The sequence below is a fragment of the Papio anubis genome, chromosome 3 (assembly GCF_008728515.1).
Source record: "Papio anubis isolate 15944 chromosome 3, Panubis1.0, whole genome shotgun sequence".
NCBI classification, from domain to species: domain Eukaryota; kingdom Metazoa; phylum Chordata; class Mammalia; order Primates; family Cercopithecidae; genus Papio; species Papio anubis.
In genome coordinates this window covers 98,282,430-98,309,271 of record NC_044978.1, presented here as the reverse complement: position 1 = coordinate 98,309,271, position 26,842 = coordinate 98,282,430, and the positions used below count along the sequence as shown (strand labels likewise).

General features: G+C 39.3%; 1 non-coding gene and 1 pseudogene across 1 annotated transcript; one reads left to right on the top strand and one right to left on the bottom strand.

The window, feature by feature from the left end:
- Positions 1–289: 289 nt before the first annotated feature.
- On the bottom strand, positions 290–492 carry LOC116274396 (annotated as a pseudogene).
- A 24,754-nt stretch (positions 493–25,246) lies between these two features.
- LOC116274360 lies at positions 25,247–25,351 on the top strand. Its single transcript, XR_004182986.1, has one exon. It is a non-coding gene; the product is annotated as a small nucleolar RNA U13 (small nucleolar RNA).
- The last annotated feature ends 1,491 nt before the right edge of the window (positions 25,352–26,842 follow it).

Below are 26,842 nucleotides of genomic sequence, written 5' to 3'. Positions count from 1 at the left end.
AAAGAAAGAAAAGAAAAGAAGAAAAGAAAGAAGAAGAAGAAAAGAAAAGAAAGAAAGAAAGAAAGAAAAAGTTATTAAGAAATTAAAGAAGAATCATGATGAAACTCTCCATAGACGAACAATGAAGTGTTCTAAAACACAAAGAATTAAAACACAAAAATTAGCCAAGCATGGTGGCGCGTGCCTGTAGTCCCAGCTACTCAGGAGGCTAAGGAAGGAGAATCACTTGAACCCGGGAGGCAGAGGTTGCAGTGAGCCAAGATCACGCCACTGCACTCCAGATTGGGCAACAGAGTGAGACTCTGTCTCAAAAAAATAATAATAATAATTAATAAAATTTTAAAGTAGCAAATGACAGTTGCAGCCAAGTAATTCCAAAAGCCAGCTTCATTCGAGAGAGCCCTGTGCCTCTGCTTATTTCCAGTGATCTACATATGTAGAGAAACTTTTCCAGTAACAAACCATAGAAATTATACCTGAAAGTAGAGTCTTCAACCTGGATTTTTACATGACCCTAACAAAAGGGGGAAATTTCCCAAAACATATCTGAAATGGACTTTCTCACTGCTTTGGCTAGTCAAGATTAAGAATCAGAGATAATTTGATTTAGAACATAGAGATAAGGTGACAATTCATACACTCAAGTATGTAGAGCAACTCATATCTACCCCACTGCATTTGGGGGGAAAGTGTTTCCCTGGTATACTTGTGAGTATAAATAGATGGAAGAAGGTGGACTCAAAACAGTAAACTTCTAATTATACAAAGTGAATGTTATATTTTCTGTTTAGTGAAACCACATCCGTGTAGATTATGATGCTATAATCATTACACCTACCTGTTAATTAGCACAATGAAATAGCTCAAATCTCTGAAAAACTTTGCTTCACTCTTTATTATGTCAAAAATTACAACTCAAATTAAAGCTTCATGTCTCTAATGAAACCTCAACTCTTTTTGTACATTTTCTTATTTAAAAATGCTGTTTTAGCCAAATAAATGTTTCAAAAATTCTGTATTCGGGCCAGGCACGGTGGCTCACGCCTGTAATCCCAGCACTTTAAGAGGCCGAGGTAGGTGGATTGCTTGAGGTCAGGAGTTCAAGACCAGCCTGGCTAACATGGCTAACATGGTGAAACCCCGTCTCTACTAAAAATACAAAAAATTAGCTGGATGTGGTGGTGCATGCCTGTAGTCCCAGCTACTCAGGAAACTGAGGCAGGAGAATCACTTGAACCCGAGAGGCGGAGGTTGCAGTGAGCCGAGATTGTACCACTGCACTCCAGCCTGAGCGACAGAGTGAGACTCCCTCTGAAAAAAAGAAAAAAAAAAATTCTGTATTCACATACTAGCAATCACTTGTTTACATTGTAAACAGGTAGCAGGCTGAAAATTTTTGACAACTTAATTACAGGTTCACAGCTATGAAGGAAAGCCAAAGGGCTACCTTGCCAGGTCTGTAAAACTGACTCACGTACATTGTATGAGCTGTTTGATCTTTGAGTAATCACAAAAAACAAATCAGGCTGGGCATGGTGACTCACGCCTGTAATCCCAGTGCTTTGGGAGGCCGAGGCAGGTACTTGAGGTCAGGCATTCGAGACCAGCCTGGCCAACATGGTGAAATCCCGTTTCTACAAAAAAGCAGAAGTTAGCTGGGCATGGTGGTGTGTGCCTGTAGTCCCAGCTACTCAGGAAGCAGAGGCAGGAGAACCGCTTGAACTCAGGAAGTGGAGCTTGCAGTGAGCCGAGATCATGTGACTGCACTCCAGCCTGGGAGATAGAGTGAAACTCTGTCTCAAAAAAAAAGAAAGAAAAGACAAATCAGCAAAAGGAGGAATTCATTAAAAGAGAATAAAGCTTTGCAAAAAAAGAACCTGTCTTTGGATCTTCAGAAGTGACTAAAATATTTTAATATTTTAGTGCCTCTTTTTGCTTGCCTATGAAATATTGACAGATCTTCCCAACTGGGAAAAAAAGAAAACTCAAAATTCATTATACTCACCGTGTCTTACTTGGTTACATAAAAAGAGGTAGAAAGACAGACTATTGTGAGAAAAGAGAAACAATAGAAGCTGTGGAAACTGGAGTTCCAAACATCAATCTTAATTTGACTGAATAGTAAAAAGTATACAAAGTATGGAAATTGATGTTCTGAACATCAATCTTAATTTGATTGAATAGTAAAAACTATATAAAGTATGGAAATTGATGTTCCAAACATCAATCCGCATTCCTGAGCAATTTTCAAATTGGTCATCAGCTCTCCACTCCTCCTGTCATGAGTCACTTATACCTTAGAAAGTATATCCTCTGAGAATTCTGAGAGGCATCCAGACCTTCCATTAGACACCTTCCAAACCATATGTGCCTCAAAGTTGTGTCTTCATTTTCGTCCTGTTCCATTTCCTTCAGATTTCCAAGATATGCATGTTGACCTTTGTTGTGAGACTACATCCAGATGTCACCTACCTCTCCTCTGGCCTTAAAAAGATTCTATAAGCACAGAGAGATCAGCCTGAGACATCTGAAGACCTAAGCCTGCATCCTACCTGGTTTTTAGATTAAGGGAATGTTAAGATGAGAGGAAAATGAGCAAGGAGAGGTGATAACTTATTTCTAAATAAAACTGGAATATTTTTAAATATCTGACACTGCTGAAGGCCAGGTCATATAGTAGGACTCCCACCAGGCCAGGTTGTAAATATTGATTCTCCTCTGCAACCCCAGTGTTCAGGCTTCAGAGTAACAGTCTTAGTTCCTTCAACCACATTTCTAACCACAAGGTTGCTGCACCCTTCACCATCCTGGCCATCTTCCTTTAGCACATAAAATTGAAAGTTTAAAATTTTTATCTTTTATTTTCAGTCCTCCCACAGCTGTTGGGACTTGGACAAACCTACCTCATAATCAAATATTTGCAGTGTTTTCTAGTTTGAAAAGCACTGTTCAGAAGTTATCTCATTTAATCTTTACAACTGTCAACTTTACAGATAAAGAAAACTGCAGATCAGAAAGGTTAAGGACACATAGCTTATGCCCAAGGACACATAGCTTGTAAGAAAAGAAGCCAGGGCTAGGCGAGGCCCAGTGCAGTGGCTCACGCCTGTAATCCCAACACTTTGGGAGGCCAAGGTGGGTGGATCACCTGAGAGGTCAAGAGTTCAAGACCAGCCTGGCCAACATGGTGAAACCCCGTCTCTACCAAAAACACAAAAATTAGCTGGGTGTGGTGGCAGGAGCCTGTAATCCTAGCTACTCAGGAGGCAGAGGCAGGAGAATCACTTGAAATCAGGAGGCGGAGGTTGCCTTGAGCTGAGATCATGCCATTGCACTCTAGCCTGGGCAACAAGAGTGAAACTCCGTCTCAAAAAAGAAAGGAAAAAAAAAAAAAAAAAAGCCAGGGCTAAAACCCAGTTGTGCCCTTTATCTTCTAGTTCTGGGTTCTTTTCATGTGCCAATTGCACTTTAAAGAAGTAGAAACACTTTGAAGTTTTTGATAAGACTAGTGGCAAGGCTTATTTTCAAATAGTCTATGAATTTTTATAGCTTGTAGAAGCTCTGAGAAAGACATAATTTCATTTGTATCACTTCAGAAGTAATACAAAAAAAATTATCCTATTTCTTTATTTTAGACTCTAGGTCTATTAGAGAACAATAAATTAGATAAACTCAAAACCCACTTAGGCCTTCATATCTTTATTTTTTTTTAATTTTTATTTTTTGAGACCGAGTCTCGCTCTGTCACCCACGTTGGAGTGCAATGGCGTGATCTAGCCACTGCAACCTCCCAGTTTCAAGCGATTCTCTCAACTCTGCCTCCTGAGTAGTTGGGACTACAGGCATGCACCACCATGCCCAGCTAATTTTTGTAATTTAGTAGAGATGGGGTTTCACCGTGTTGGCCAGGCTGGTTTCGAACTCCTGAACTCAAGTGATGAGCCCGCCTCAGCCTCCCAAAGTGCTGGGATTACAGGTGTGAGCCACCAAGCCCGGCCCATACATACTGTGGAGGTGCAAGAGCACACGTGGGCTCCAGTAGATATGAGTGTGGGCAGTGCTGGGCAATACATTGCCTATTCTACTGCCACAGTGGCTTCCTGACCTCTGGACCCCAGAAGTGGCAGTGTATCACCTTGAAGCCAAAAGCCTAGTCACAGTCACCAATTTTTGCTCCTTTCAAAACCATCTTTCAATGGTTTTATAAGCATCTAACTTTCTCAGCTAAGTTCCTTCCTGATTGAAATAGCTTTTTTCCTGCTCTAAACCCTGACCGGTACTAATTGGTGTAAGGTGAGGGATTCTACCCCTTTGTCTTTCTGCATACTGCAATAGGCCACGTAATCAATGGATCAGTCCTACTGTTGCAAATTCAATCAGTCTTAACTGTATTGCAGCATATCCTGATAAGCTCAAATATGTCATACCCCACCGTTTTAGTTCACTCAAGCTACCATCACAAAATATCATAAACTAGGTCGCTTATAGATAACAGAAATTTTATTTCTCACAGTTCTGAAGCTGGGAAGTCCAAGATCAAGGCAACAGCAGATTTGGTGTCTGGTTGAGGGCCACCTTCCTAATGGAGGGAATCTTCTCACTGTGTCCTCACAAGGTGGAAGTAAGGGGTCTCAGGCCTATTTTATAAGGACACAAATCTCACTCATGAGGGTTCAACCTTTGTAATATAATCACCTCCTAAAGGCTTCGACTGCCTAGTACCATTGCCTTAGGGATGAGGATTTCAACATTTGGATTTGGTGAGGGATGCAAATATTCAGAACATAGGACACACCATCTCCAAAGCCTAACTCATTGGTAGACTATGGCTGCTCAGTTTTCTCTACGGTTAAAAAGAGTTTTATTCTGGCCAGAGCAATTAGGCAAGAGACAGAAATAAAGGGCTTCCAAATGGGAAAGGAAGAAGTCGAATCAGTCTGGTTCACAGATGACATAATTTTTTTTTTTTTTTTTTTTTTGAGACAGGGTCTCCCTCTCTGTGTCATCCAGGCTGGAGTGCAGTGGTGTAACTGCATTCCAGCCTCAACCTCCCAGGCTCAAGCAATCCTCCTGCCTCAGCCTCCTGAGTAGATGGGACTACAGGCACACACCACTATGTCTGGCTAATTTTTGTATTTTTTGTGGAGATGGGGTTTTGCCATGTTGCCCAGGCTGGTCTCAAACTCCTGGGTTGAAGTGATCCACCCACTTTGGCCTCCCAAAGTGCTAGGATTATAGGCATGAGCCACCACGCCTAGCCAATATAATCTTATACTTAGAAAAACTTAAAGACTTCACTTAAACGTTGTTAGAAATAACAAAGTCAGTAAAATTTCAGGATACAAAATCAACATACAAAAATTAGTAGCACTTACATAAGCTACTGTAAGTGGGCAATAACAATCTGAAAAACAAATCAAAAAAGCAATCTCATTTACAATGGCTACAAAGAATATAAAATATCTAGGAACCAATATATCCATAGAAATTAAGGACATATATAAGGAAAACTATAAAGTACTGATGAAAGAAATTGAAGAGGACATAAGAAATGGAAAGATGTTCCAGGCTCATGAATCGAAATCATTAATATTATGAAAATGATAATCCTACTCAAACAATTTATAGATCTAATGCAATCTCAATCAAAATACCAATGACATTCTTCACAGAAATAGAAACAAAATCCTAAAATTTATATGAAACCAGAAAAAACCTTACATAGGCAAAGCAATCGTGAGCAAAATAAACCAAAGCTGGGCCAGGCGTGATGGCTTGAACCTGTAATCTCAGCACTTTGGCAGGCCAAGGCAGGAGGAATATTTCAGCCCAGAAGGTCGAGGCTGCCGTGAGCCATGATCGCACCACTGCACTCCAGCCAGAGTGACAGAGCAAGATCCTGCCTCTAAAATTTTTTTTAATTAAAGAGGAGAACAAAGCTGGAGGCATCACAGTACCTGACTTCAAAATGTACTACAAAGCTATAGTAACCAAATCAGCATAGTACTGGGATAAAAACAGACACAAACACCAATGGAATAGAATAGGGAACCTAGATATAAATCCACGCATTTACAGCCCACTCATTTTTGACCAAGGCACCAAGAACATACAATGGGTTAAAGACAGTCTCTTCAATAAATGGTGCTGGGAAAACTGGACAACCATAGGCAGAAGAATGAAACTAGACTGCTATTTCTTACTGTATACAACAGAACTAATCAAAATAGATTAAAGACTTAAATCTAAGACATGAAACTACTGGAAGAAAACATTGGGGAAACTCTCCAAGATATTGGTCTGGGCAAAGATTTTTGTGTAAGACCTCAAGAACACAGGTAACCAAAGCAACAATAGACAAATGAGATTATATCAAGCTAAAAATCTTCTGCACAGCAAAAGAAACAAGCAACAGAGCAAAGAGACAACCCACAGAATGGGAGAAAATATTTATGACTATCCATCTAACAAGAAATTAATAACCAGAATATATCAGGAGCTCAAACAACTCAATGGCAAAAACAAAAACAAAAACAAACAAACAAACAAAAAAACCCACACAAATGATTCAATTGTTTTAATGGGCAAACAATCTGAATAGACATTTCTCAAAAACATACATACATACAGCCAACGGGTATATAAAAACTGTTCAATATCACTCATTATCACAGAAATGCAAATCAAATCACAATGAGATATCACAAGCCAGTTAAAATGTTTTTTATCAAAAAGACAAGGAATAACAGACTCTGTTGAGAATGTGGAGAAAGAGAGACACTCATACACTGGTGGTAAGAATGTAAATTAGTACAGCTATTATGGAAAACTATATAGAGGTTCCTCAAATAACTAAAAACTGCTATATGATCCAGCATTTTCACTACTGGGTATATATACAAAAGAAGAAAAATCAATATGTCAAAGAAATGTCTGCACTTTCATGTTTACTGGAGCACCATTCACAATAGCCAAACTATGGAATCAACTTAAGTACAGGTACCATCACTGGGCAAATGGATAAAGAAAATGTGGTATATATACCCAATGGAATATTGTTAATCTATCCATCCTGTCATTTATATGAACCTGGATGAAACTAGAGGTTACTATGTTAAGCAAAAAAAAAGCTAAGCACAGAAAGGCAAATATCATATGTTCTCATTCATATGTGGGAGCTTAAAAAGTGGATCTCATGAAGATGAAAATAAATTTGTCATTATCAGAGGCCAGGAAGGGTGAGGGGAATGAAGAAAGGTGGGTTAATGGGTACAAATATACAGTCTGATAGAAGAAATAGGACCTAGTATTTGCTAGATCAGTACAGTGACTATGTTTGCCAACTATAGCTTACAATAGTTTATTGCATATTTCAAAATAGCTAGAAGAGAACAAGTATTTCTAGCATAAATAAAAGATAAATATTTAAGATAATGGATATCTCAATTACACTGATTTGATCTTTACAAATAATATAAATGTATTAAATTATCACATATGCCCCAAATGTACGTTTTTAAAAATAAAAATTAAGAGAAAAGTTTAATTTTCAAAAACAAAGATATTACTGACACAATTATGTATAAGAATGCATCAACAGGCAGTTCAAAAAAGTGGAAATAGAAATGGCCAATAAACATATGCAAAAACACAGCCTCATTAAAAATGACAAAGTTCAAATTTTTATTAAAATGAAGTAACACATTTTAGATATATTGTCAAGAAAAAGAAAGTCAAGTTTGGGCCAAATGCGGTGGCTTATGCCTGTAATCCCAACGCTTTAGGAGGCTGAGGTGGGCAGATCGCTTGAGCTGAGGAGTTTGAGACCAGCCTGGGCAACATGGCAAAACCCCATCTCTACAAAAAAATATGAAAATTAGCTGGACGTAGTGGTGCCTACCTGTAGTCCCAGCTCCTTGGAAAGCTGAGGTGGGAGGATCACTTGAACCTGGAAGGTTGAGGCTGCAGTGAGCAGTGATCACACCACTGTACTCCAGCCTGGGCGACAGAGCAAGACCCTGTGTCAAATAAATAAATAATCAAATTTGATATTATCAAATATTGGCAAGACCATGGATAAAATAGGTATTTCATGCTCTGCTGGTGGGAATATATATTGGTGCAGCAACCTGTAAGGGCAATTTGACAGATTCTACTGAAATTTTTAAAATGCACACTCAGTGACTCTGCATTTTAACCTCCATGCACACAAGGAAAAACGTATAAGCACATTCATTGAACCATTGTTTGAAATAGGAAGAGATGTTAAGCTTAAAATGTCCATCAATAAATGACCACCTCAATAAGCCATGTCCATCTTTGAAAAACTAGGCAGCTATTAATAAGGATGAGATGGAGCCATGCATGTATTCTAATCTGAGAAGATCTCCAAATTCCATTGGTAGGTGTAAAAAGTAAGTTGCAGAATGATTCATCAGGCATGCCATTTTTTAAATAGCATATTTTCTACTGTATATCTTTAATAAGCACATATTTATCCATTTAAGTACATTAGAAATGGCCTGAAAGAATACACGCTAAGCAATAATTACCACTAGAGAATACAGGAAGGGTAGCAACATGCTGTGAGCCTCATTTCTTACATTTTACAAATTTGAAAAGCCAGTTAAGTAGAGGGTGGATAAGAGAGTTTCTGTTTGTATAGCCTGTGCCAGAGGTTTTCAATGCTAACTATGGTCCTAAAATTATTCAGAAGATAAAGATATAGATTTTAGACCACCACCTCCGGAAACTTTGACTTATGTACATATAAAGTGAAGCCCAGGAATAAAATGTTTAAAAAGCTTCCCTGGTAAGTATGAAGTGATTGGAGCTATGCTGAAGGTCGCTGTTCCCAGCCCAGCTAAAATTAATTCAACACATAGAAGAGCAGAGAAGCAAGGAAAAGGCATTGGCTATATGTGGGTAGAAATAGCCAATGCTATTGCTAGAAAGCACAGAATTGACTGACCGGTTACTAATAAAGCCATTCTCACAGGGTTAATAAGAATTTTGGACAGAAATATAGCTATAATTAAGCATTAATCAGGCTATATTTTGACCCACTTCTCTGTGACCAAAGTCACATAGCACTAGATACTGATCATTTACAGCCCTGTTTTTCCTAGAGATAGGATTTCTGACATTAGATTCATAAGACTTGCTTAAGAATTACTTAAGCAGGCCGGGCGCAGTGGCTCACTCCTGTAATCGCAGCACTTTGGGAGGCCGAGGTGGGTGGATCACGAGGTTGGGAGATTGAGACCATCCTGGCTACCATGGTGAAACCCCATCTCTATTAAAAAATACAAAAAATTAGCCGGGCGTGGTGGCAGGAACCTGTAGTCCTGGCTATTCGGGAGGCTGAGGCAGCAGAATGGCGTGAACCCAGGAGGTGGAGCTTGCAGTGAGCCGAGATCTGGCCACTGCACTCCAGCTTGGGCAACAGAGACTCTGTCTCAAAAAGACTCCATCTCAAAAAAAAGAAAAAGAATTACTTAAGCAGGCTCTGAATTCCAGTGCCAACCAGTTTGAAGACTCCCACAGCAGAACTGAATCAGCATGAGAACACATTTTTTCATCGCCCTGGCCCATGATTTCACCCTGCACTCTTTGACCAATCAATATCTCCACACTTCAGCCAACTCCAAAACCCTTAACAACCCTAGCCCCAAATTCCTCAGGGAAATGGATTTTAGGTTTATTCCCATTTCCTCATTCAGCAGCCCTTCAATTAAACCTCTTTCTCTGCTGCAGCCCAATGTCTCAGTACACTGATTTGCTGTGCACATTGGGTAATGGACATACTACAGTTACACACACTAATTGGTGTCTGAGAAATTAACTGAGAATGGGGTAGAGCAAGATTGCTGATAGAGACTTATACTGTTCATCCTCCACATAGCAACACCAAATTTTGACAACTAACTACACACAAAAAGCACCATCATAAGAACCAAAAATCAGGTGAGCAATCACAGTACCAGATTTTAACTTTATATCACAGAAAGAGACATTGAAGAGGGCAGGAAAGACAGGGTTGAAGCACTGATGCCACCCCTCCTTCATCCCCCAGCAGCAGCCATGTGGCACAGAGAATCTGGGTGCTTGGGAGAGGGAGAGTGCAGCAATTGTGAGGCTTTGCATTGAACCCAGTGCTCCCGTTACACTGGAAAGCAGAACCAGGTTCTACTCAGCTGACATTCATTTGGCCCAACTCTAGCCAGAGAGAAATTGTCCATCCCAGGGTGGGAGCTTGAGTTCCAGCAAGCCTCATTACCATGGGCTGGAGTGCTCTGGGGCACTAAGTGAACTTAAGGGTCAACCTAAGTCACAAGGAGTGCAATTCCTAGGCAAGTCCTAGTGCTAAGCTGGGCTCAGAGCCAGTGAACTGGGCAGGCATGGGACCTACTGAGACACCAGCTGGGGTGGCTTGGGAGGGTGCTTTTGTCGCCCTTTCCTCATCCCCCAGCAGTGGCCATGTGGTGCAGAGAAATCTTTGTGCTTGAGAGAGGGAGAGCACAGCAACCAGGGGACTTTACATTGAATTAGTGTTGCCCTCTTACAGTGGAGACCTGGCAGGATTCATCTCCTGCTGACAAAAGAGCCCCTGGGCCCTGAATAACCACCAGCAATACCCAGATAATACAGTATGGGCCTTGGGCTCTGAGACACGCTGGCTCAATGTGACCCAGCACATTCCCAGCTGTGGTGGCTATAGGAAAAGACTCTTGCTGTTTGAGAAAAACGGGGGAAAGTAAAAGGGACTCTGTCTTGCACTTTAGGTACCAGCTCAGCTACAGTGGGGTGGAGCAATAAGCAGGCTCTTCAGGTCCCCGAGTCCAAGCCTAGGCTCTTGGTTAGCATTTCTGGACCTGCCATGGACCAGAAGGGAACCCACTACTCTGAAGAGTGAGTCTTAGGTCTGGCAGCATTCATCACAAGCTGACAAAAGGGCCCTTGGGCTTTAAATAAGCATCAGTGGTAGCCTGGCAGAACCCCTCATAGGGTGCTGGTTGTGGTGGCCACAGGGAGAGAAAAGTGGGAAGGACTTTGTCTCATGGTTTGAGTGCCAGCTTTGCTGCAGTAGAGTAGAATACCTGGTAAATTTCTAAGGTTTTTGACTTCAATCCTTCGCTCTCAGACAGCATCTCTGGACCAGTCTAGGTCTGGAGGAACTCACTGCCCTGAACGGAGGAACATAAATCAGACTGGCTTTACCATGTGCTGATCATAGAGCCCTAGGGCCTAGAATGAAGTTGGGTGGTAGCCAGATAGTAGTTACAGCGGGCCTTGGGTGGGGCCCACTGCTGTGCTGGTTTCAGGTCTGAGCCAGCACAGTCCTGGTGGTGGTGGCTAGAGGGTACTTTTGTCCCTCCACCTCCAGTTTTCCAGGAGACTCAGCACAGAGTCAGGGAGAGACTCTGTTTGTGAAAAAGTAAGAGAAAAAAATAAAGAGTGTCTGCCCAGTAATCTAGAGAATTCTTCCAGATCTTATCCATGACTACCAAAGCGATGCCTCTATGAGTCTGCAAGAACCATAATATTATTGGACTTGGGGCCCAAGTTCCTTCAAAATACCTGGAAAGCCTTTCCAAGAAAGATGGGCACAAATAAGCCCAGACCGTGAAGACTACAATAAATGCCTAACTCTTCAATGCCCAGACATTAACGAACATCTACAAGCATCAAAGCCATCCAGGAGAAAATGACCTTACCAAACAAAATAAATAAGGAACCAGGGACCAATCCTGGAGAAGCAGATATGTGACCTTTCGGACAGATAATTCAAAATATCTGTGTTGAGGAAACTCAAAGAAATCCAAGATAACACAGAACAGAAATTCAGAATTCTTTTTTTGTTTGTTCTTGAGATGAACGCCCAGGCTGGAATGCAGTGGTATGATCTTGGCTCACTGCAACCTCTGCCTCCTGGGTTCAAGCGATCCTCCCACCTCAGCCTCCTAAGTAGGTGGAATTACAGGTGCATGCCACCACACCCAACTAATTTTTGTGTTTTTAGTAGACATGGGGTTTTGCCATATTGGCCAGGTTGGTCTTGAACTCCTGACCTCAAGTAATCAGCCTCCCAAAGTGCTGAGATTACAGGTGTGAGCCACTGCGCCTGGCCAGGAATTCAGAATTCTATCAGATAAATTTTAAAAAGAGACTGAAATTATTAAAAAGAAATGAAATTCTAGTGTTGAAAAGTGCAACTGCCATACTGAAGAATGCATCTGGGTCACTTAATAACGTTAAGTAATCAAGCAGAAGAAAGAATTAATGAGCTTGAAGACAGGCTATTTGAAATTCCATAGTCATAGGAGACAAAAACAAAGAGTGAAAAACAATGAAGCGTGCCTACAAGATATATAAAATAGCCTTAAAAGGGCAAATCTAATCACTATTGGCCTAAAAGAGGAGGTTGAGGAAGAGATGGGGATAGAAAGTTTATTGAAAAGGATAATAACAAAGAACTTCCCAAACCCAGAGGAAGATATCAATATTCAAGTACAAGAAAGTTATAGAACATCAGGTAGATTTAACCCAAAAAAGACAACCTCAAGGCATTTAATAATCAGACTCCCAAAGGTCAAAGATAAAGAAAGAATCTTAAAAGCAGCAAGAGAAAAGACACAAATAAAATATAATAGAGCTCCAATACATCTGGCCCCAGACTTTTCAATGGAAACCTTATAGGCCACGAGAAACTAGCATGACATATTTTAAATGCTGAAGGGGAAAAAAACTTTAACCCTAGAATAGTATATTCAGCAAAAAATATCTTTTAAGCATGAAGGGGAAATAAAGACCTTCTCAGACAAACAAAAACTAAGGGATTTCCATCAACACCAGACCTGTTCTATAAGAAATGCTAAAGGAGGCCAGGCGTGGTGGCTCATGCATGTAATCCCAGCACTTTGGGAGACTGAGGCAGGTGGATTGCTTGAGGCCAGGAGTTCGAGACCAGCCTGACCAACATGGTGAAACCCTGTCTCTACTAAAAATACAAAAAGTAGCCGGGTGTAGTGGTGCATGCCTGTAGTCCCAACTACTTGAGAGGCTGAGGCACAAGAATTGCTTGAACCTGGGACGCGGAGTTTGCAGTGAGTTGAAATCATGCCACTGCACTCAAGCCTGGGCAAAGAGGAGACTCATGAAAGAAAAGAAAGAAAGAAAGAAAGAAAGAAAGAAAGAAAGAAAGAAAGAAAGAAAGAAAGAAAGAAAGAAAGAAAGAAAGAAAGGAAAGAAGGAAGGAAGGAAGGAAGGAAGGAAGGAAGGAAGGAAGGAAGGAAGGAAGGAAGGAAGGAAGGAAGGAAGGAAGGAAGGAAGGAAGGAAGGAAGGGAAAGAAAGAAAAAAGAAAGAAAGAAAGAAAGAAATGTTAAAGGAAATTCTTACATCTGAAAGAAAAGGACATTGATGAGCAATAAGAAATCACATGAAGGGACAAAAGTCACTGGTAATAGCACACAGAAAGACATAGAATATTATAACACTGTAATTATCGTGTTCAAAATACTCTTAAGCAGAAAGACTAAGCAATGAACCAATCAAAAATAATAACTACAGCAATTTGTCATGACAGACAGTACAATAAGACATGAAGAGAAACAACAAAAAGTTAAAAAGCAGGAGGATGAAGTTAAAGTGTAGAGTTTTTGTTAGTTTTCTTTTTGCTTATTTGTTTGTTTATGCAATCAGTGTTAAGTTGTCATCAGTTTGAAATAATGGGTTATGAAACAGTAGCTGCAAGCCTTATGGTAATCCCAAATTGAAAAACATACAATGGGCCAGGCACAGTGGCTCACGCTTGTAATCCCAGCACTTTGGGAGGTTGAGATGGATGGATCACTTGATATAAGGAGTTGGAGACCAGCCTGGCCAACATGGTGAAAACCCTGTCTCTACTAAAAATACAAAAATTAGCCAAGTGTGGTAGTGGGCACCTGTTGTTCCAGCTACTCAGGAGGCTGAGGCAGGGGAATCACTTGAACCTAGGAGGCAGAGATTGCAGTGAGCCAAGATTGCACTACTGCACTCCAGCCTGGGTGAAAGAGTGAGACTTCATCTCAAAAAACAACAACAACAACAACAACAAAAATTGACTCTTTCATCATTATATAATAAACTTCTTTGTCTCTAAAGAAGGCAGAAACAAAGAAGGTCATTATATAATAACCAAGGAGTCAGTTTAGCAAGAGGATATAGCAATTATATACGCACCCAACACTGGAGCATCCAGATATACGAAGAAGCAAACATTATTTGAGGTAAAAAGACAGCCCTCAGTACAGTAATAGCTGGAGACTTTAACATCCCACTTTCACAAATGGACAGATCTTCTAGACAGAAGATCAACAAGGAAACATCAGGCTTAAACTGCACTATAGAACAAATGGACCTAATAGATATTTACAGAGCATTCATCCAAAGGCTGCAGAATACACATTCTTTTCCTCAGCACATGGATAGTTCTCAAGGATAAACCATATGTTAAGTCACAAAACAAGGTTTTAAAAACTTCAAAAAAATTGAAATAATATCAGGCATCTTCTCTGACCACAATGTAACAAAACTAGAAATCAATAACAAGAGGAATTTTGGAAGCTATACAAATACACAGCAATTAATCAATATGCTCCTGAAATGACCCGTGGGTCAATGAAGAAATTAAGAAGGAAATTGAAAAATTTGTTGAAACAAATGATAATAGAAACAGAACATACCAAAACCTATGGAATACAGCAAAAGCAGTACTAAGAGGGAATTTTGTAATTATAAGTATCTACATTTAAAAAGAGGAAAAACTAACCTAATAACCATAAATAGCCTAATGGTACATGTTAAAGAACTACAAAAGCAAGAGACCAAACTCAAAATTAGCAGAAGAAAAGAAATATTAAAGATCAGAGCAGGTGGGGCGTGGTGGCTGACGTCTGTAATCCCAGCACTTTGGGAGGCCAAGGCAGGCAAATAACCTGAGGTCAGGAGTTCAAGACCAGCATGGCCAACATGGTGAAACCCCATCTCTACTAAAAATACAAAAATTAGCTGGGTGTGGTGACGTGCACTTGTAATCCCAGCTACACGAGAGGCTGAGGCAGGAGAATTGCTTGAACCCAGGAGGTGGAGGTTTCAGTGAGCCCAAATTGCACCTCTGTGCCTCCTGAGTGACAGAGCCAGGCTCTATCTCAGAAAAAAAAAAAAAAAAAAAATCAGAGCAGAAATGAATGAATTTAAAATGAATGAAAAATGCAAAAGATTGATAAAACAAAAAGTTGGTTTTTTGAAAATAAAAAATTGGCAAATTATCCAGACTAAAAGATAAAAAGAGAGAAGACCGAAATAAATAAAATCAGAGATGAAAAAGGAGGCATTACAACTGATATCACAGAAATTCAACGGATCATTAGTGGCTACTATGAGCAACTGCATGCCAACACATTGGAAAATCTAGAGGAAATGGATAAATTCCTAGACACATACAACCTACCTACCAAGATTGAACCATGAGGAAATTCAAAACCTGAACAGACCAATGACAAGTAATGAGATCAAAGCTGTAATTAAAAAGTCTCCCAGCAAAGAAAAGCCGGGGACCTAATAGCTTCTTTGCTGAATTCTACCAAACATTTAAAGAAGAAATAATACCAATCCTGCTCAAACTGATCTGAAAAAAATAAAGGAGAGGGAAATACTTCCAAATTCATTCTACAAGGCCAGTATCATCCTGATACCAAAACCAGACAAAGACACATTGAAAAAAGAAAACTACAGACCAATATCTCTAATGAATATTGTTGCAAAAATCCTCAAAATATGAGCAAGCTAATTCAGCAATGCACTAAAAAGATCATTCATTCATCCTGATGAAGTAAGATTTATCCCAGGGATGCAAGAATAGTCAAACATGTGCAAACCAATCAATGTGATATAATACATCATATCAACAGAATGAAAGACAAAAACCATGTGATCATTTCAACTGATGCTGAAAAAGCATTAGATGGAATTCAACATCCCTTCATGATAAAAACCCGCCAAAAACAAGCAATAGAGGGAACATTCCTTAACATTCCATAATTTTATTAACATTCCTTAATAAAAGCCATATATGACAGACTCACAACTAGTATCATACTGAATGGGGAAAAACTGAAAGCCTTTTCTCTAAGATCTGGAACACAACAAATATGTCCACTTCCACCACTGTTATTCAACATAGTACTGGAAGTCCTAAATGGAAAAATTAAACAAGGGAAAGATAAAGGGCATTCAAATTGGAAAAAAAGAAGTCAAATTATCCTTGTATGTAGATGATATGATCTTATATTTAAAAAAAAACCTAAAGACTTCCCCAAAAAACTATTAGAACTAACAAACAAATTCAGTAAAGTTACAGGATACAAAAATCAACATACAAAAGTTTGTAGCATTTCTATATGCCAACAGTGAACAATCTGAAAAAGAATAAAAAATGGAATCCCATTAGGCCGGGCGTGGTGGCTCATGCCTGTAATACCAGCATTTTGGGAGGCCGAGGTGGGTGGATCGTGAGGTCAGGAGATCAAGACCATCCTGACTAACATGGTGAAACCCCATCTCTACTAAAAGTACAAAAAATTAGCCAGGCATGGTGGCAGGCGCCTGTAGTCCCAGCTACTCGGGAGGCTGAGGTAGGAGAATGGCGTGAACCCAGGAGGCAGAGTTTGCGGTGAGCCAAGATAGCACCACTGCATTCCAGCCTGGCCAGAAGAGCGAGACTCCGTCTCAGAAAAAAAAAAAAAAAAAGGAATCCTATAAAACTATAAAACCCTGATGAAAGGAATGGAAGAGGACACTTAAAAGTAGAAACATATTCCATATTCATATATTGGAAGAATCATTATTGTTAATGTCCGTTCTATCCAAGGCAGTGTACAGATTAAATGCAATCCCTATCAAAATACCAGTGACATTCTTCACAGGAATAGAAAAAACAACCCTAAAATTTATATGGAACCACAAAGATCCAGACTTGCCAAAGCTATCCTGAGCAAAAAGAACAAAACTGGAGAAATCAGATTACCTGACTTCAAATTATACTACAAAGCTGTAGTAATCAAAACAGCATGGTACTGGCATAAAAACAGACACATAGACCAATGGAACAGAATAAAGAAGCCAGAAAAAAATCTATACACCTACAGTTAACTCATTTTTGACAAATTAAAATGGATTAAAGACTTAATCTTAAGACCTCAAACTATGAAACTACTACAGGAAAACACTGAGGAAACTCTCCAGGACATTGGTCTGGGCAAAACATTCTTGAGTAATACCCCACAAGCATAGGCAACTAAAGCAAAAATGTACAAATGGGATCATATCAAGTTAAAAAGCTTGTGCACAGCCAAGGAAACAACAAAGTCAAGAGACAACCCACAGAATGGGAAAAAAAATATTTGCAAACTACCCATCTGACAAGAGATTAATAACCAGAATATATAAGGAGCTCAAACCACACTGTAGGAAAAATTTAATAATCTGATTTAAAAATGGGCAAAAGACTTGAATAGTCATTTCTCCAGAGAAGCCATGCAAATGGCAAACAGGCATATAAAAATGTGCTCCACATCATTGATCATCAGATAAATGCAAATCAAAATTACAATGAGATATCATTTCACTCCAATTAAAATGGCTTATCTCCAAAAGATAGGCAATAACAAATGGTGGTGAGGATGTGGAGGAAAGGGAACCCTCATACACTGTTGGTGGGAATATAAATTAGTATAGCCATTATAGACAACAGTTTGGAGGTTCCTCAAAAAAAACTAAAAATAGAGCTATCCCACTACTAGTGGGATCCAGCAATCCCACTACTGGTATATACCCAAAATAAAGGATATCAGTATATCAGCTATCACCTCCATGTTTGTTGCAGCATTGTTCACAATAGCCAAGATTTGGAAGGAACCTAAGTGTTCACCAACATATCATTGGATAAAGAAAATATGATACATATATACAATGGAGTACTATGCAGCCATGAAAAGAATGAGATTCTGTCGTTTGTAACAACATGTATGGAACCGGGGGTCATTATCTTAAGTGAAATACGTCAGACACAGAAAGACAAACTTCATATGTTCTTACTTATTTGTGGGTGCTAAACATCAGTACAATTGAACTTATGGAGATAGAGAGTAGAAGGATAGTTACCAGAGGCTGGGAAGGATAGTGAGGGATTGGGGGTAAGTGGAGATGGTTTTTGTTTTTGTTTTTGTTTTTGTTTTGAGACAGAGTCACACACTGTCACAGGCTGGAGTGCAGTGGCATGATCTTGGCTCACTGCAGCCTCTACCTCCCAGGTTCAAGCAGTTCTCATGCCTCAGCATCCCAAGTAGCTGGAGTTAGTCACCTGCCACTACACCCTGCTAATTTTTGTATTTTTAGCAGAGACAGGATTTTGCCATATTGGCCAGGCTGGTCTTGAATTCCTGGCCTCAAGTGATCTGCCTGCCTGGGCCTCCCAAAGTGCTGGGATTACAGGCATGAGCCACTGCACCCAGCCTGCGGATGGTTAGCGGGTACAAAAAGTGTATATAGTAAGAAAGAATGAGTAAGACCTAGTATCTGATAGCACAAAAGGGTGATTATAGTCAATAATATTTAATTGTACATTTATAAATATCCAAAAGAGTGTAATTGGATTGCCTATAATACAAAGGATAAATACTTGAGGGGATGGATACCTCATTTTCCATGATATGATTATTGCTTATTGCATGCCTATGTCATGTACCCCATAAATATATACAGCTACTATGTACCCACAAAAATTTTAACATAATAATTTTTTTTAAAAAAAGAAATTAACTACCAGTGACCAGCCATGGTAGTTCATATCTGTAATCCCAGTGCTTTGGGAGGCCAAGGTGGGAGGATGGCCTAAAGTCTGGAGTTTGAGACCAGCTTGGGCAACATAGCAAAACCTTGCTTCTACAAAACATAAAAGTATCAGCCAGGCATGGTAGTAATGCCTGTAGTCTCAACCACTAGGAAGCTGAGGTGGGAAGATTGCTTGAGCCCAGGAATTCAAGGTTACAGTGAGTTTATGGTCGCCATGGCACACTGCACTCCACCCTGAGTGACAGAGCAAGACTCTGTCTCAGAAGAAGAGGAGGAGAAGAAGTAATAGTAGTAGTAGTTGCAATAGCAACTATTGAAGAAATTGCAGTAGCTTCTTCACGAAATTTAGTCCCAACAATCAAGTGGTTGGAGGTAACAAGACAGCCAAGAGACCTTTTGGAATAAGGGGTATAAGACTAATTGGCACCAAATACCTGATTGCTCTGAGGATACAAAAATAAATAAATAAATAAATACATAAATACATAAATAAATAAATGGTAAGTTTGACTGAGAAAGGGTAGAGCCATTCTTCCATGTGTGCAAGCTCCCAGAACTGTTTAACAGGGTCACAGGAAGTGTTTGTTTGCAATACAGCTCCCCACAGCCCCAGGGGAGGTATGATGTGTAGTGGAGGACACTGAAGATCTGAGATGAGGCTGGGAATCTGCATTTTAACATTTCCTGCATGAAAAACTAGTGGTTCAAAGATGACACTTTGAGAAACATAGCATGAATTTGCTCACGATTTCTTTTAGTTTTTGCACGTTCTGTCTCCAGCCTTGTTTTATTTTATTTCTTTTTCTTTTTTCTCTATAAAAATCCTGAGCTTTCATTTTTAATCCCTATGAAAAATGAGTCATTTGGCTTATTGGTCACTGTATTTGTCTGTTCTCAAACTGTTATAAAGAAATACCTGAGACTGGGTAATTTATAAAGAAGAGAGTCTTAATTGGCTCAGGGCTTGGCAGGCTGTGCAGGAAACATGATGGCTTCTGCTCAGCTTTTGATGAGGCCTCAGGAAACTTACAATCATGGCAGAAGGCAAACAGGGAGCAAGCACCCCATATGGCTGAGCAGGAGGAACAGGGAGAGGAAGGAGGTGCTCTACATTTTTAAACAACCAGATCTCACAATAACTCACTTACTGTCACAAGAACAGCACCAGGGGATGGTGCTAATCCATTCATGAGAACTCCACGCCCATGATCCAACCACCTCCAACACTGGGGACTACAATTCGAAACAAGATTTGGTGGAGACACAGATCCAAACCATATGAGTCTCTTTTGCAGCAATTGTGTATCTCTGCTCTCACATGACCCACCACAGGATTCACAGGGTTGTTTTAAGAAGCTCTGAACTCAAGTGTGGTACAGTACCATTTACAATAAATAGCTCTTTAATGAGTATTCTCAAACTGTGAGATAGATATCTTAATCCTTTAGATAGGAATTGCTGTGGTTCGAATGTGGGTCCTCTCCAAAATGCATGTTCATACATAATCCCCATTGTGGTGCTATGTTGTGGGAAGTCAGAGACCCCGAATGGAGGGACCAGCTGGAGCCAAGGTAGAAGAACATAAATTGTGAAGATTTCATGGACATTTATCAGTTCCCAAAATTAATACATTTATAATTTCTTATGCCTGTCTTTAATGCAATCTCTGAACATAAATTGTGAAGATTTCATGGACATTCATCACTTCTCCAATCAATACTCTTGTAATTCCTTATGCCTGTCTCTGCTTTAATCTCTTAATCCTGTTTTCTTCATAAGCTGAGAATGTATGTCACCTCAGGACCACTATTGTACAAATGGATTGTAAAGCATGTATGTTTGAACAATATGAAATCAGGGCACCCTGAAAAAGAACAGAATAACAGCAATTTTCAGAGAGCAAGGGAAGATAACCATAAGGTCTGACTGCCTGCAGGGTCTGGCAGAATACAGCCATATTTTTCTTCTTGCAGAAAGCCTATAGATGGGTGTGCAAGTAGGAGAAATATCACTGAATTCTTTTCCCAGCAAGGAATAACCCTGGGGAAGGAATGCATTCCTGGGAGTAGGTCTATAGACAGCTGCTCTGGGAGTGTCTGTCTTATGCAGTTGAGATAAGGACTGAAATGCACCCTGGTCTCATGCAGTACCCTCAGGCTTACTAAGATTGGGAAATTCCAGCCCGGTAAATTCTAGTCAGACAAGTTGTCAGCTCTTGAACCCTGTTTCCTGTTAAGATATTTATCAAGACAATGCGTGCACAGCAGAACTTAGACCCTCATCAGCACAGCGAGACATAGACTCTCATCAGTAATTCTAATTTTGCCTTGCCTTGTGATCTTTATTGCCCTTTGAAGCATGTGATCCTTGTGACCTACTCCCTGTTCGTACACCCTCACCCTTTTAAAATCCCTAATAACAACTTGTTGGTTTTGTGCCTCGGAGTCTCCATCATGGTCCTACTAATATGTGATGACACCCGCTGAGGCCCAGCTGTAAAATTTCTCTCTTTGTACTCTTTCCCTTTATTTCTCAGACTGGCCGACACTTAGGGAAAATAGAAAGAACCTATGTTGAAATATTGGGGGCTAGTTCCCCCGATAGTGCTATTAAGAGCTGGGACCTCTTGGGAAGTGATTAAGTCCTGGGGGATCTGCCCTCATAAATGGAGGGAACTAGCTTAGGTCCTTTTTGCTCTCTTGCCCTTCAGCCTTCTACCATGTGAGGACACAGCAACATGGTACCAACTTGGGAGCAGACAGCAGCCCTCACCAGACACCAATGCTGGTGCCTTGATCTTGAACTTTCCCACCTTCGGAACTGTAAGAAATAAATTTACACTGTTTATCAATTACCCATTTATAGTATTCTGTTATAGCAGCACAGATAGACTTAGACAGAAATGACTAAAATTTTTAAAAATTTGTCTGCTGGAGCCAGGCTCTGTGGCTCATGCGTATAATCCCAGCACTTTGGGAGGCCAAGGCAGGCGGATCACTTGAGGTCAAGAGTTTGGGACAAGCCTGGCCAACATGGTGAAACCCCCTATCTAATAAAAATAGAGCTTTGGTGGCTTGTTCCTGTAATCACAGCTACTCAGGAAGCTAAGGCAGGAGAATCACTTGAACCCAGGAGGAGGAGGTTGCAATGAGCCAAGGTCAGGCCACTGCCTGAGCCATAGAGCAAAACTCTGTTTCAAAAAAAAATCTATTCGGTTTTAAATTGTACAATCATTCTAGAAAATGTCTTACAATACAATGTTGTATAAGCTAAGAATAAAAAGTAAAAAGATTAAAAACGGCCAGGTACAGTAGTTCACACTTGTAATCCCAGCACTTTGGCAGGCCAACATGGATGGATCACAAGCTTAGGAGTTCGAGACCAGCCTGCCCAATATGGTGAAACTCTGTCTTTACTAAAAATACAAAAATTAGCTGGGTGTTGTAGCGCATACCTGTAGTTCCAGCTACTCAGGAGACTGAGGCAGAAGAATTGCTTGAACCCGGGAGGCAGAGGTTGCAGTGAGCTGAGATCACACCACTGCACTCCAGCCTGGGTGACAGAGTGAGACTCCATCTCAAAAAAAAAAAAAAAAAAAAACAGTAAAATTTTAAAACATCCACTTTCCTTCCAGCACCAATTCTACAAAGCAAAAGCCACCACTGCTGTTGATATATATACATAAGCTTCATAAGGGTTTGTCTGTTTTCTCTAATACTATATCCCTAATTTTTGGCAGTGTCTAATGCATAGTAATCATTCAATAAATATTCATTGATTAAATGATTAAAGTAATGTTCTGCATGTATGGTTTTTACTTTGGTATCACATTTAGTGTGTATATATAAAATTATATTGTATTCTATATAATTAATATATTATACATTATTTAACCAATGCCTGAACTTTTAGGCTGTTTATAATTTTTCCTATACCAAACAATGCTGATACGATCAACCTTTTATGCACATCTTTGTGTACTTTTGTGATTCTTTCTGAAGAAAATTTTTTAGAACTGGAATTACAGTCTCAATGTGCAAACATATCAAACATTTTTTCTTTCCTCTACTTTTCGATTTAGGGGGTTTTTTTCTAATTACAAAAGTAGTGCATGTTGTCTGTAACAAGTCTAATTATAATGCTAAAAGTTTATTTTGTTGTGTACGAGTCACTATGCCGGGATTTTTTGTGTATTACCCTATGTAGTGGCTGGCTAGGCCAAGGGAGGGTAGCCCATGGAAAAGCCCAAAGTAAGGAAAATTAAAAACAAAAAATTCTTCAGCACAAGAACAGATGAGGAAAGATTGTTTTAATGACAATACAGCAAGAATTATATGTTCTATAATGTAGCCATTTGGTTCAGGGATGAAGTACCTTTCAAAGGATGGTTACTTTTACAATAGTAAGTATAATTCTGGGAGCTGACCTTCTTGGGGATATAAAAGACCTCAATTCTACATTGTTGTGATTCTCTCATCAGGCAGACATCTCATACTAGATCTGTGCTAACAACTAATTGTTAGCATCTCTGACCTTTGGAGACTTTTCCATAAAAAGACAAAGGAGGCAATGGGAAACCACATCTACCAACCTGCGTTTTAATCTTATATAGACCTTCAAGGTAACTATTAGTTTAAGCAGACTTAAACAGAATCCAGATCATCGTTCTCATCCATCTTTTTTTGTTTTTTTGTTTGTTTGTTTGTTTGTTTTTGAGATGGAGTCTCACTGTGTCACCCAGGCTGGAGTGCAGTGGCACGATCTCAGCTTACTGCAAGCTCCGCCTCCCAGGTTCATGCCATTCTCCTGCCTCAACCTCCCGAGTAGCTGGGACTACAGGTGCCCGCCACCACACCTGGCTAATTTTTTCTATTTTTAGTAGATATGGAGTTTCACTGTGTTAGCCAGGATAGCCTTGATCTCCTGACCTCATGATCCACCCGCCTCAGCCTCCCAAAGTGCTGGGATTACAGGCATGAGCCACTGCACCCAGCCTATTCTCATCCATCCTTATTGGACTCTTTGGTCAGTGTTAACTGACTCTTTCCTATAGGATAAATTCTTAAACATGAGATAGTAGTCAATTCTGCCAAAACTCAGTTGTTGTTTCTGAATTTCTCACATTGCTTAAGGTCAACTCCACCATGATGCTATAAAAAGACGTTTCTACATTTTTTCATATATTTGTGTAAGTTTGTTTTTAGATTTAAGTGAATTTTAAAGACGAAATTTACCTATCTATATGGTATGAGGAAGGAAACCTCTTACTTTCATATACAAGACCAATTATGTTACACTATTTATTACATAAACCATACTTTATCAATGATTACGGTGCCATCTTTGTCATATATTAAGTCCTAACAAATACCTAAATATGTTTCTACAATCTCTAATCTATTTACAGATCTACTTGACAGCTGTCGAACCAATACATGCCATTCTGATCATAATACCTTTAAGATAAGTTTGACCATTTAACATAAGAAGTAATAACCAGGCTGGGCTCAGTGGCTCACGCCTATAATCCCAGCACTTTTGGAGTCTGAGGTGGGTGGATCACCTGAGGTTAGGAGTTCAAGATCAGCCTGACCAACATGGAGAAACCCCCGTCTCTACTAAAAACACAAAATTACCTGGGCGTGGTGGTGCATGCCTGTAGTCCCAGCTACTTGGGAGGCTGAGGCAGGAGAATTGCTTGAACCCAGGAGTCGGAGCTTGCAGTGAGCTGAGATCACACCATTACACTCCAGCCTGGGCAACAACAGCGAAACTCTGTCTCAAAAAAAAAAAGTAATAACCAAAGAAAAAGTGGGGGAAAAAATCTTCCTGAGTTGAAGAAAGGAAAAAAAAAAAAAAAACCTGACATGGCAGACAAAATAGTCTAAAGGGATTCCCTACTACAAAAGAATGAGATCTTACACAAAACAAAATGTTTATTGCTGGGCTTCCAGGAAATAAGGTAAACCTCTGACAGTAGGTCCAAACCTTGAACTGACAGCAAAACAGAAGTCCTAAGACCCTTAAAAAGTCAGCTTGTCCTGCAGGCATATGTGATATTAGCCCTGCAATGTAGAGTTCAAATTTGGGGTCAATAGAAAAAAAATAATAAAAACTGAAGCTGAGCTTTCCTGATTAAAGAAAGGAAACAAAAGTGACTCCTAGCAGAAGCTATTCCACTCACAGTTTCATCTGATGAATTTTCTGCAAGTTACAGCTAACCAAATCTGACTGTCAAACATACATGTTAATGAATTTCTTCTAAGTGAGAGCCAGCTGAAATCACAAACAACAGATTTGGACACTCTTAATTGTTTTAATTATGTATAAGATGTTTTAAATAAATGGGAGATCTTTTTTGTAGTTCGTAAATGCGACGATTGGGTTTTCATGTTTTTGTGTGAGATGTGCCTCCCTTAAACCTTGTTACAATGTCAATACATTACCCATCTGATGTGGAAGAAAAAGAAAACAAACAAACAAAAATAAATAAATAGGAATCATAAAGCAATAAATTACAGAAACACAAATATGAGGAATAAAAGATTATCCCAAATGACTAGGTGTTAGAAGAAGTCAAAGTGGATTTTTAGCCATTAAAAATTGTTGAAGTAAAAATTTGAATATATGGATAAAAATTAGTTACAGCTTAAAACAGAGTTAGTAAACTGGAAGTTGGGTAGAATACATTATCCAGAATACAGCCCTCTCACTCCCAAATAGATAGTATGAAATAGAGATTAAGAGATAGAATTGAAAGATTGGAAGGTTGTAGCATATATCTAATTCAAATCCAGAAGGAGAAAACAGATAAGACTGAGAAGTGGCAATATTTGAAGTTATTATGGCTGAGAATTTTCCAGAAGCAATGTATGATATTGATCCACAGATACAGATGCAAAATGAATACCAAGGAGAACAAATAGAAAGAAATCTACACTTAAACGTATTTCTGTGAAATACAAAACACCAATACCTCACCCTACCACTCCCCTCACACACACAGAATGCAACTACTGAGATAAAATAGACTACTTATAACGTACTGACAATTAGAGTGACAACAGACTTTTTCACAATGTGGGAAGGCAGGAGACAGTGGAATAATATCTTCAAAGTGTTGAGAAAAAATTCTGTCAATCTTAAATTGCATACCCAGAAAAACTATCTAATTTTAGGAAATACATTGTGAAGTATTTAGAGGTAAAGTGCTTAAGAGTACAATAAATCTGTAACTTAATTTCAAACATTTAAGACAAAAATACATAAATATATGTGTATACACACGTATTTAAAGAGAGAGAGAAGCAAATAAGATAAAATGTTAACATTTGGAGAATCTTAGTGAAGGGGATATTTTGGAATTCTTTATGCTATTTTTACGCCTTTAGAAGTATAAAATGATTTCAAATTTTCAAAGATAAAACTCCCAATAGCAATAAGAAATATAAGTACCTAGAAATAAAAGATATTAAGAAGACTACAAAGGAGAAACACACTGCATTGTTAGGAGAACACTTAGCATTATACAATGTATATAATTATACAGTTACACACTGTACACATCACAACATCCACCACATTTACCTACAAACTCAATGCTTTTCCTATAAAAATCCCAAAAGGAATATTTGAGTAACTTAAGCTGATTCTAAAATTTATATAACAGATAAAAGACCCCAAAATAATTAAAATAGCCCTGAATTTTTAAAAAAAAACCATGAGTGAGGACATGCCCTGTCAGATAGCAAGACTTATTATGATAAGTCATCATAATATATGTCATCTATGGATGACATAGTACTTAAGACAGCTTAGTATCAGTTCACATAGACAAAGCAATCATCTGAACAAAATCGAGAGCCTGAAAAAAAAGGCCCACACTTATGTGGACACTTGATTTATGACAAAAATGGTGAACTATTCAGTAAATGGTGTTGGGACAAT